This window comes from Pteropus vampyrus, unplaced genomic scaffold (genome assembly GCF_000151845.1).
Source record: "Pteropus vampyrus isolate Shadow unplaced genomic scaffold, Pvam_2.0 Scaffold19, whole genome shotgun sequence".
Taxonomy (NCBI): domain Eukaryota; kingdom Metazoa; phylum Chordata; class Mammalia; order Chiroptera; family Pteropodidae; genus Pteropus; species Pteropus vampyrus.
Window position 1 is genome coordinate 10,742,302 of NW_011888800.1, and position 9,025 is coordinate 10,751,326.

The following is a 9,025-nucleotide window of genomic DNA, read 5'->3' on the forward strand; positions in this document are numbered from 1 at the left end:
TATGCTTAAAAACTGTTTCCAGAGTCTAAGATCATTAACTTTAAAAGAGTCTTGGATACTGGACAAGGTCAATTGCTACAAGAGAGGGAATGAGAGGAATGTAGGACATGAGAGGAATGACTGAGAACATGTTATGGGGAGAGGAGAGATTGTTTGTGTTACTAGCTTGCTACACATCTCTCCACCCAGCTTAATGCAGCAGGCAAGTGCAGGAGAAGATGAGCTGTCAGTCTCTTGGTGCACATCATTTATCATGGGTCTTCTTATTTTTTCAAAGGCAAAGGCACCCCTGTTAGTATGCAGAGCTTGTCATGGAACCAATAGTATCTATGCACACTGAGTGCACTTTTGTTCTTGTCAGTTAATGTAGCTGAGAACAACTGTACTGCAGGATTGTGATTTCAACCATGTTCTTGGCAGTTGAAATTAAAATCAAATTCCTGCATACAGATTTAAAGAGATAGATGGTTTTCTTCATTCTGAAAAGAGGTGTGAGATAAATTTAGAACATTCTTTTGGTAGTCATTGTTTACAGTTAAAAATTCACCAAAAATCCATAGTATAGCTATGGAACAGAACTAAGTTTTGACAAATTAGATAAAAGATTAGAGACCACCCTGAAAAATATGCATGTGATTTCCACATTGAACTGCATATTTCTAGGATGAATTATTTTGTGTCAATACTTACACATCTATTCATAAAGAGGTAGTCATTTTGGGAACGCGGCATCAAAAAGTAAAGACCAGTTTAAATAAAAATCTAAATTTGGTCACCATCTTCCTCTGAACAGAAGGAGAATCACATAACTTTAGCTTTCAAAATAGCCTCTCTTTTCTACTTTTTTGGCCAAAGTCTAAGCCACATATTTTATTTGTTTGTTTGTTTGTTTTTCATGTTTTTAAATTAGTTTCAGGTATACAGCACAATGGGTAGGCATTTACATAATTTACAAAGTGATTCCCTCCCTCCCCCCACCCCGTTACTCTAGTACCCACCTGGTGCTATACACAGCCATTACAATATTATTACCTATATTCCCTAGGCTGTACTCCACAACCCCGTGACTCTTTTGTAACTACTAATTTGTATTTCTTCACCTCGTCCCATTTTTGACTATATTTCTTTTTTTGTTGTTGTTCTTTGTCTTTTTCATTTGACTCAAGATGTATCTCTCACTATGTATAAAATCTTTCTTGATTTTTGCTTTTTTAGCCCAAGGAATTCAATTAAATTCATCTGGAAGATGGAAAGCTGAGGCCTATAAGGGCAGTAACAAAGACTGAAAATAATGAGAAGGATGTAAAAATATCCTGACTTGGGGGACAGGGGATTTAATAGGACTCAGAGGTTTCAAAAAATTAATTAATTAAATTTTTTTTTCTTGATAGTTATTACTGTTCTTTTTCTAATTCCCTTTGCTTGGGCACTGAAAAATATTCTTTGGCTAGAATACTGAAGCTGAAGCAAACAGGCATACTTCCGTATCCCCTATGCTTTCTCTAGTAACTGCTCCCTGCTCCTTTGGTCAGAACTGGTGTCAATGAACAGCTTTCATGAAGGCCAGATTTCCTATGGCAATTCCAATTTCAGAGAGCTTCTATTGTCTCTCATAAATATATAAATGCAATTTACAGCATTCACCCTGATTCAGGGATTGGAAAAATAAGGCCACTCACTCTTCATGGTGAGTACTAGTCAACTGATTAATCAATATGTATATTTGAATATACGTATGCATACATATATGCATGTGTACATTATGTGTGTGTTTAAAGTAAGCTATATGCATTCATGTATGTATAGGTATACATGCAGATGATTTGCATTCTCATTAGTTCCATTCTATGAAGCTTTTGCAAACACTGAGTTAGCAAACACTGATCATTGCTCCTGAGGGAAGTACCGGTTAGGTTCCTACAAGCCTCTCATCACAACATTCTTATCAATACATAGCCTTGTTTTATATGTATTTCTATTTAAAGATACCTTACTTAACATATACTGCCAAATCATTAACATTGAACTTAAGACCATCAACACAATAACTCACGCTTGAATGTTACCTAATATGTGCATCTCTGCAAGACACATCACAGTCTTCCTGCACTTAGTAACACTAGACAACACTTCAGCACTACACTTGAAGGTCATTTTCAACAGAAAAATGAACAAAAAGCACAATTTAAAAAATGCAGCACTTAATTGACCATGAAAATTTAACAAATCTAAAAGCCTAAACTGGCAAGATTAGTAATTTCCTGGATACTCCTAAGATAAATGTAGACTCATCCTTACCATTTACCTTCTGTTTCCATTTATCATTGCTCAATAAAGAACTGGCACTTAGAAGGATGACTCTTAAGTCCTTTAGTTCCCAGAAAGCAATTCTGCATTTTCTATTCTATTACATTGATCTATTTGACTATGTTTATGACAATACCAAATTGTACTATAGCTATTGTAATAAGTAGTATAAGTGTTCCAAATTCGTTCTTTATTTTTGAAGTTGTCAATTTTTATAAAATACCTGCTGGGGCTTTGAATTCCTTGCATTTAATCTACATATCAATATGGAAGAAATGATATATCAATGATATTAAGACTTCCAAATCATAAATATGCTATGTGTTGCAATTCATTTAGACCTTTAATTCCTCTTATAAATGTTTTGTAGTGTACAGTGAACATGTCTTGCACATATTCTATCAGAATTATATCCCAAATTTGTCATATTTTTGCTCTTATTTTAAGTGGTATTTTTAGTTTCGATATCCAATTGTTAGTAGTATTTATAAATACAATTGATTTTTTTTATGTTGATGTTGTATCCTGAAATTTTCCTAAACTTGCATATTGGCACTTAGTAGCTTTTGTATATTCTATGATATTTTCTCTATAGACAATTATGCCATATATGATTTAAAAAAGTTTTACTTCTTTTCCAATCTGAATGATTTAATTTCTTGTGATTTAGTTTCTTGTCTTGTGCTAGCTAGAACCTTCATTATCTTGAGGAGAAGTAGTACTAGCAGACATTCTTGTCTGGCTCCTTATCTTAGAAAGGTTAGTAGTCAGATTTTTACTATTAAGTATTTTTCTAAAATAAAAACTTTTGAAGTGACGACTAAATCATTTGAAATCAAATATGTGACTAGAAATACATGTATATCTTCATTACAATATAATTTATATGCCATGTATTTCACCCATTTAACTGTACAAATCATTAGTTTTATTAGCTTCTTAGAGTTCTCCATCAATTTTAGAAAATTTTCATCACACCCAGAAGAAAATATGTACCCATTAGCAGTCACTCCACAATTTCCCATAACCCTCCCATAGCCCTAGGCAACTGCAAATCTACTTCCTCTACTTACATAATTGTCTATTCTAGATATTCCATATAAATAGAATCATACAATGTGTGGTCTTTGTCATCAGTTTCTTTCACTTAGCATATTTTCAAGGTTCATCCATGTTATAGTTTGTACCAATACTTTATTCCTTTTTATGGATGAATAATATCTTATTAAATAGATTTACAACATTTTGCTTATTTTAGTTGATGGACATTTGGGCTGTTTCTATTTCGGGGTTGTTATGAATAATGCTGCTATAAATATCTGTGTACAAATTTTTGTGTGAACATATGTTTACATTTCCCTTGAGTACATAGCTAGGAGTGAAATTCCCGGGTCATATAAAAATTGTGTTTGACTTTTTGAGAAACAGCCTATTTTCCACAGTGACTGTTCCACTTTTCATCCCCTTTAGCAATACATGAAAGTTCCATTTCTCCCCATCCTTGCAACACTTATTTCCATCTTTTCTCCCATCTTAATCATTATAAAGTGGCATCTCATTGTGGTTTTGATTTGTATTTCTCTAATTACTAATGATGTTGAGCATCTTTTTATGTGTTTATTAACCTTTTTGTGTATTTTTTGGAGAAATCTCTACTCAGATTCTTTGCTCATTTTTAAATTAGCATTGCCTTTTTGTTGTTTACTTTTATATATATTCTATTTATAAGTCTCTTGTCAGATATGTGATTTGAAAATATTTTCTTCTATTTTGTGAGCTACTTTTTCACTTTCTTGATGATATACTTTGAAGCACAAATGTTTTTAATTTTTGTGAAGTTCAAGGAATCTATTTTTTCTTTGGTTGCTTGTGCTTTAGGTGTCATAACTAAGAAACAATTGCTTGTTACAAAATCATTAAGATTTACACCTGTTTTTTCTTCTAAGAGTTTTAACTCTTACATTTAGGTTTTTGATCCATTTGAGGTAATTTTTATATGGTGTGAGGTGGGGGTCCAAATTCATGCTTTCACATCATGATATCCAGCTATACCCGAGTAATCCTTTTTATATGTTTCTGAAATCAATGGTAGTATTTTGTTGAAGATTTTTGAATCTATATTCATAAGATACTCAACATTGTTCTGTAGTTTTATTTTTTGTTTCTTTGGTTGGTAAAATGATAATTACACTATGGTCTTGTATAATGAGTTGGTAAGTAATCCCTTCTCTTCTATATTTTATAAGAGTTTTTAAAGGATTTGTACTATTTCTTCTTTAAATGCTTGCTAGAATTCATCAGTGAAGGCCATTTGGGCTTGAGCTTTTCTTTTTGTGGGGAAGTTTTATAAATTACTAATTCAATTTTTTACTTACTATATGTATTTCAGTAGTTTTTATCTTTCTAGAAGCTTTAAAATTTTATCTACATAATCTAATTTATTGGATTATAAGTATTTTCTTATAATCCTTTTTATTTCTTCAAGGTTGGCAGTAATGTCCTCTCATTTCTTGCTTTAATAATGTTAGTCTTCCCTTTTTTTTGTTGGTCAGTCTAGCTAAAGATGTTTTAATTTTGTTGCTCTTTTCAAAGTACCAACTTTGGCTTCACTGATTTTCTCTATATTTTTTCTACTCTATATTTCATAATATTTGTCTATTATTAGTTTCTTTTTACAGATGAAGCACAAAAATGTGTGTGTGTATGCGTGTACGCGTGCGTGTGCATGTGTTTATATGGAGTGCAGTGGCAAGACAGTGGGGAATCTAGAATGCAGGGGACTAGAGAATAAATTTGATAGCTCAAATTTATAATAATACCAATAGGTGCTTTGTGGAGCACTTTGCCACTTGAGTATAGACAGAGAGAAAGCAGAGCATGGGCTGCATAAGGGATGAGGTTTTGGTAATGTGGTGTGACGAAAATACAGAAGAGCAAGAGTTTATGGTATGGCAAAGAATATTAGTGAAATAATGCATGATAAGAAAATGGAAAAAATTGTGGAGCTAGAGATTAGCAGAAATCAAAGAGTCAGTGAAATTCCTTTTAGCCAATCTGGAGTCTCCTCAGAATCCTTGAAGATCCAGAAATATGATCCTTTTATGCAATCTAAACCTATGATCTGCATTAGCTTAACCTCAAAAAAAAAATATTATCAATGTATTTGAATTCCAGAAAACTGTGCTTGTTTTTAATCACTAACTCCTGACCCAGCTGTTTCTCTTTGGTGCCAAGTATAATCTTGGTGATGTTCAATTCCCAGAGGTCTATGCTTTGTAAACCCAATAAATCTGAACCCAATAAATGTATTCACAATTAGGATACTTTCTCATATTTATTAGCCCTTCACTTTTAATTAAAGGTTTATTTCTGTGTATGGTTTTTAGAAAAAGTGGAAATTGAAACTATAAATCTAAATCTTAAATAATAAACCTCTTCTTTAGCCTTACATGTTGGTAAAAATTATTGCTGAGGTAGCTTTAAAAATTAATAATTACTATTAACAAATCACTCTGGGTAACACAATCTCAGAAGACACTTCAGTATTTTTAGCATCAGTGGCCTATCCCTACTGAGATATCTAGAAAAATTTGAGGGGATAGGCGCAAAAAAAGTTAGTCTGAGAACTTCAGGCAGAATGGCACTGAAAGGAAAAATGTCTCACAATTTTGTGATTGTCCCTATTCTTCAGATTTTCTTAGGCTCACCAAATCAGTGTGAGAATAATGTTCCTCGCCTTGCATTACTATGTAATCAAAGTTATTGCACATTTTGGGGACTGAATTGATTCTGACCTTTGTTACAGTATTATCAGCAGAAAGGAAAACTGTCCCTTTAAAACTTGCCTCTTGATGTTAATAAATTAGGGACCTCTCAATTCTATACCAGACTCCATTTGTTGTAATGTTGAATTAAAGTTTTCAGGTGAAATGAACAGCTGCCAAGCTAGCCTTTCAAGAAGCTGCCTTTAGGAACATAATACTTTATTATCCATGTTGTGCCATTCCATGCTGAGTAGTAGCTAAAATAATGAGAGGTCTGACTAAGTGATCTATTTCAAGGTCTATTTTCTCCTTAGCTAGTGGTGCACCTTCAGACTGCTCCATCCATCTGTTCTTCCTCAGGGCACAAGAAGCAAGCCAGTTGGCTGGAACTAAAGTCTTTCACCTGTTTTTTTTTTTTTTTTTTTAAACTATTGTAAACTGAATTCAGTCCCTAATATGTTTATCTAAAAACCAAGCTTTTTGGCTTCCCTGGAATCACGTCTTTTTTCGCTAATTAAGAATATTTTCCATTTGTTTTGAGTTTAAAAGTTTGCCAGTTTCCTCTAGCTACTAATTAAGGGCAGTTCTTTTATTTTTTTTCCCCAGCCCCTCCAAACTCCAGCACCTGAATGATTACAGAATACAATTCATTATTATTCACAAGTCCAGTTCTATTCCTTTCTGGCAGAAATAATTTCCTCTTAAAAGCTTTTTGGGAAAAGATGTAATCTCTAAAATTTGGCTTGGACATCAAAGGGCTTTTACTAAGCAACAGTTTGAGTTGAGTACAAATGAATCAAAAACATATTTCAAATCATAGGGGAAAATGCCTTTGGAATTCATATATTGGGTTTTTCTCAAAGTAAAACAATTGAAAATTTGTTGTAGTGCTAGACAAAACTATAGGCATGTATGAGTTTGTTGGAAAGAAATGGAAGAAAGTCAGTTTTTTGGGAAAAAGACATTGAGTTGTCTCTTGTTATAAAATAGGATAATCTGTTAATATCTTTATCTCTAGGAATAGGAATGGAGAAGGTATGGAAACTCACTTCTCTCCATATAGAAGAATTGTACTAATTAACTGCAGTGCAACTGGTTTTTTAAAGAAGTGTTTTCTATAGTGTAATGCAGGACTAAAAGGAATGAAACAATACTAGAATTTCAGACACTATGACAGGCACAGAGGGGGCTAATTTGTGTTAGTACTCCCAGACACAATTTAATATATCCTATATTCATCTATGTAGCTGGAAATGGGTGTTTACCCTTGACCATCCTGTTCCCTTTCTTAGTTTGTTGACTGTAAACTGGAAGAGCCCTTAGGGGTCCTCTATCATGATCATAATTTGATCTCAGAGTATATAGGTCAGTTTCTCAAAGAGGTCTTTTTCTGACCTCATCAAAATTAGGTCCTCTCTCCACTAGTTTCTTTCCCACAGAACCTGTTAATTTTCCATTTCTAATCTTTAATACAACTGGTAATTCAAAATTTATTTACACTTGTTTATGTCTACTGTCCCATTAAACCATAGCTGTGGTGGTATCGTATACTTCTATTGCTGTGACTATTATCCTCACCACTTATCTCTGATTTCAGCCACTAATCTCATGATGATAACACTTTCTCGCCTCCAAGCATCTTTTATTTTACACTTTGAGCTTCTTGCATGCCACAGTCTTTGTGGGACCCACTCATCAAGGAAGCATTTCCAATCTGGAATGCAGGGAGTTAATGTCCTGGGGACAACTTTCATCCAATAGGGTCTGAGTTGATGGAAACATGCTTTGGTCTGTCCTCAGGTAGACAATGCTGCACGATTGGACTAATTCCTATACAGAGTCCTAGACTTACTATTGGCTCTATCAAATGCTATAATTGTGAATGTAGCCATTTGCTCAGGTATCTTGACCAAGGTGTTCACACACACACACTGGAAAGGTGCAATTTTTCTTAAATGTAATTAATACAGGTCCCTGGATTCATAGAAAGTTAGTTGTATTTATTGAATTTTGAGTCCTCAGACAGACTGTGTAGACAGAACTCAACACTGTACTTAGAGTTCTTTTGCCCTTTGTCAGCTGATCAGCTGATCATCACACCTCATTATTATTGCCTTTTACTGGACTCCATCTCTAGATTCATGCTAGAACTTTCTTTTTCTGACAAATCAGAGCTAGTTTTTGCTTCTTACTCCCAGTTTGAGTTGCAGAGACCCAGGAACTTGGTTCCTTCCCCACTGAATTCTGACAAGAACATGAGAGTCTTCAGCACTCATTTGTTTCATAATCCTCTTTTTAAAGAATTTCTATTTTTTTCTTCAAAATTTTATAGCAAGCCAGCATCTAGGTTTACACATAGCTCTTTAATAAACTGTTGTGTTTCTAAGAGCTTGGGAATTCAAACCAGTTGACTTTTGAAATTAGTATTTCTACCCCAGCACCTAAAATGCTTGGAGAATTTTGAAACCAACTCTGTCCTTTGAATTATGATCTGAAGCAGGGAAGTCATCAACACGCCTAGCTTTAGAATCCAAGTAACGGTAACTTGCTGCATCCAGGCAACTCAGAGTTCTGAGAAAGGAAAAAATGACCCTCTGGTGGTCCCAGGAACAGAGCTCAGCACAGCAGACCTAATGGGAAGCCATCTGAGTTTGAAGTTCAAATACAAAGCTTTCATGTCAAGCTTAAAAGAAAAAGCTATTCACCAGGTCATGTGCATTATAACAAGCCTTGAAAATTATAAGTTATTTCTTCAAAAAGTTGAATTTTTTTTTCCTGTCAAGCATGGATTGATTAGTGTACTATCTAATTCCCACTTAAAACACAGGAGGGGGACTTTGTGGAACCATGGCAGAGTGAGAGACATCCCCAGATCTCTCCCTTTCAAACAACAATAAGCTGAACATCTAAAACTCAATAAAAAACACTCAAACTGCACACCAGCACATTGGAGC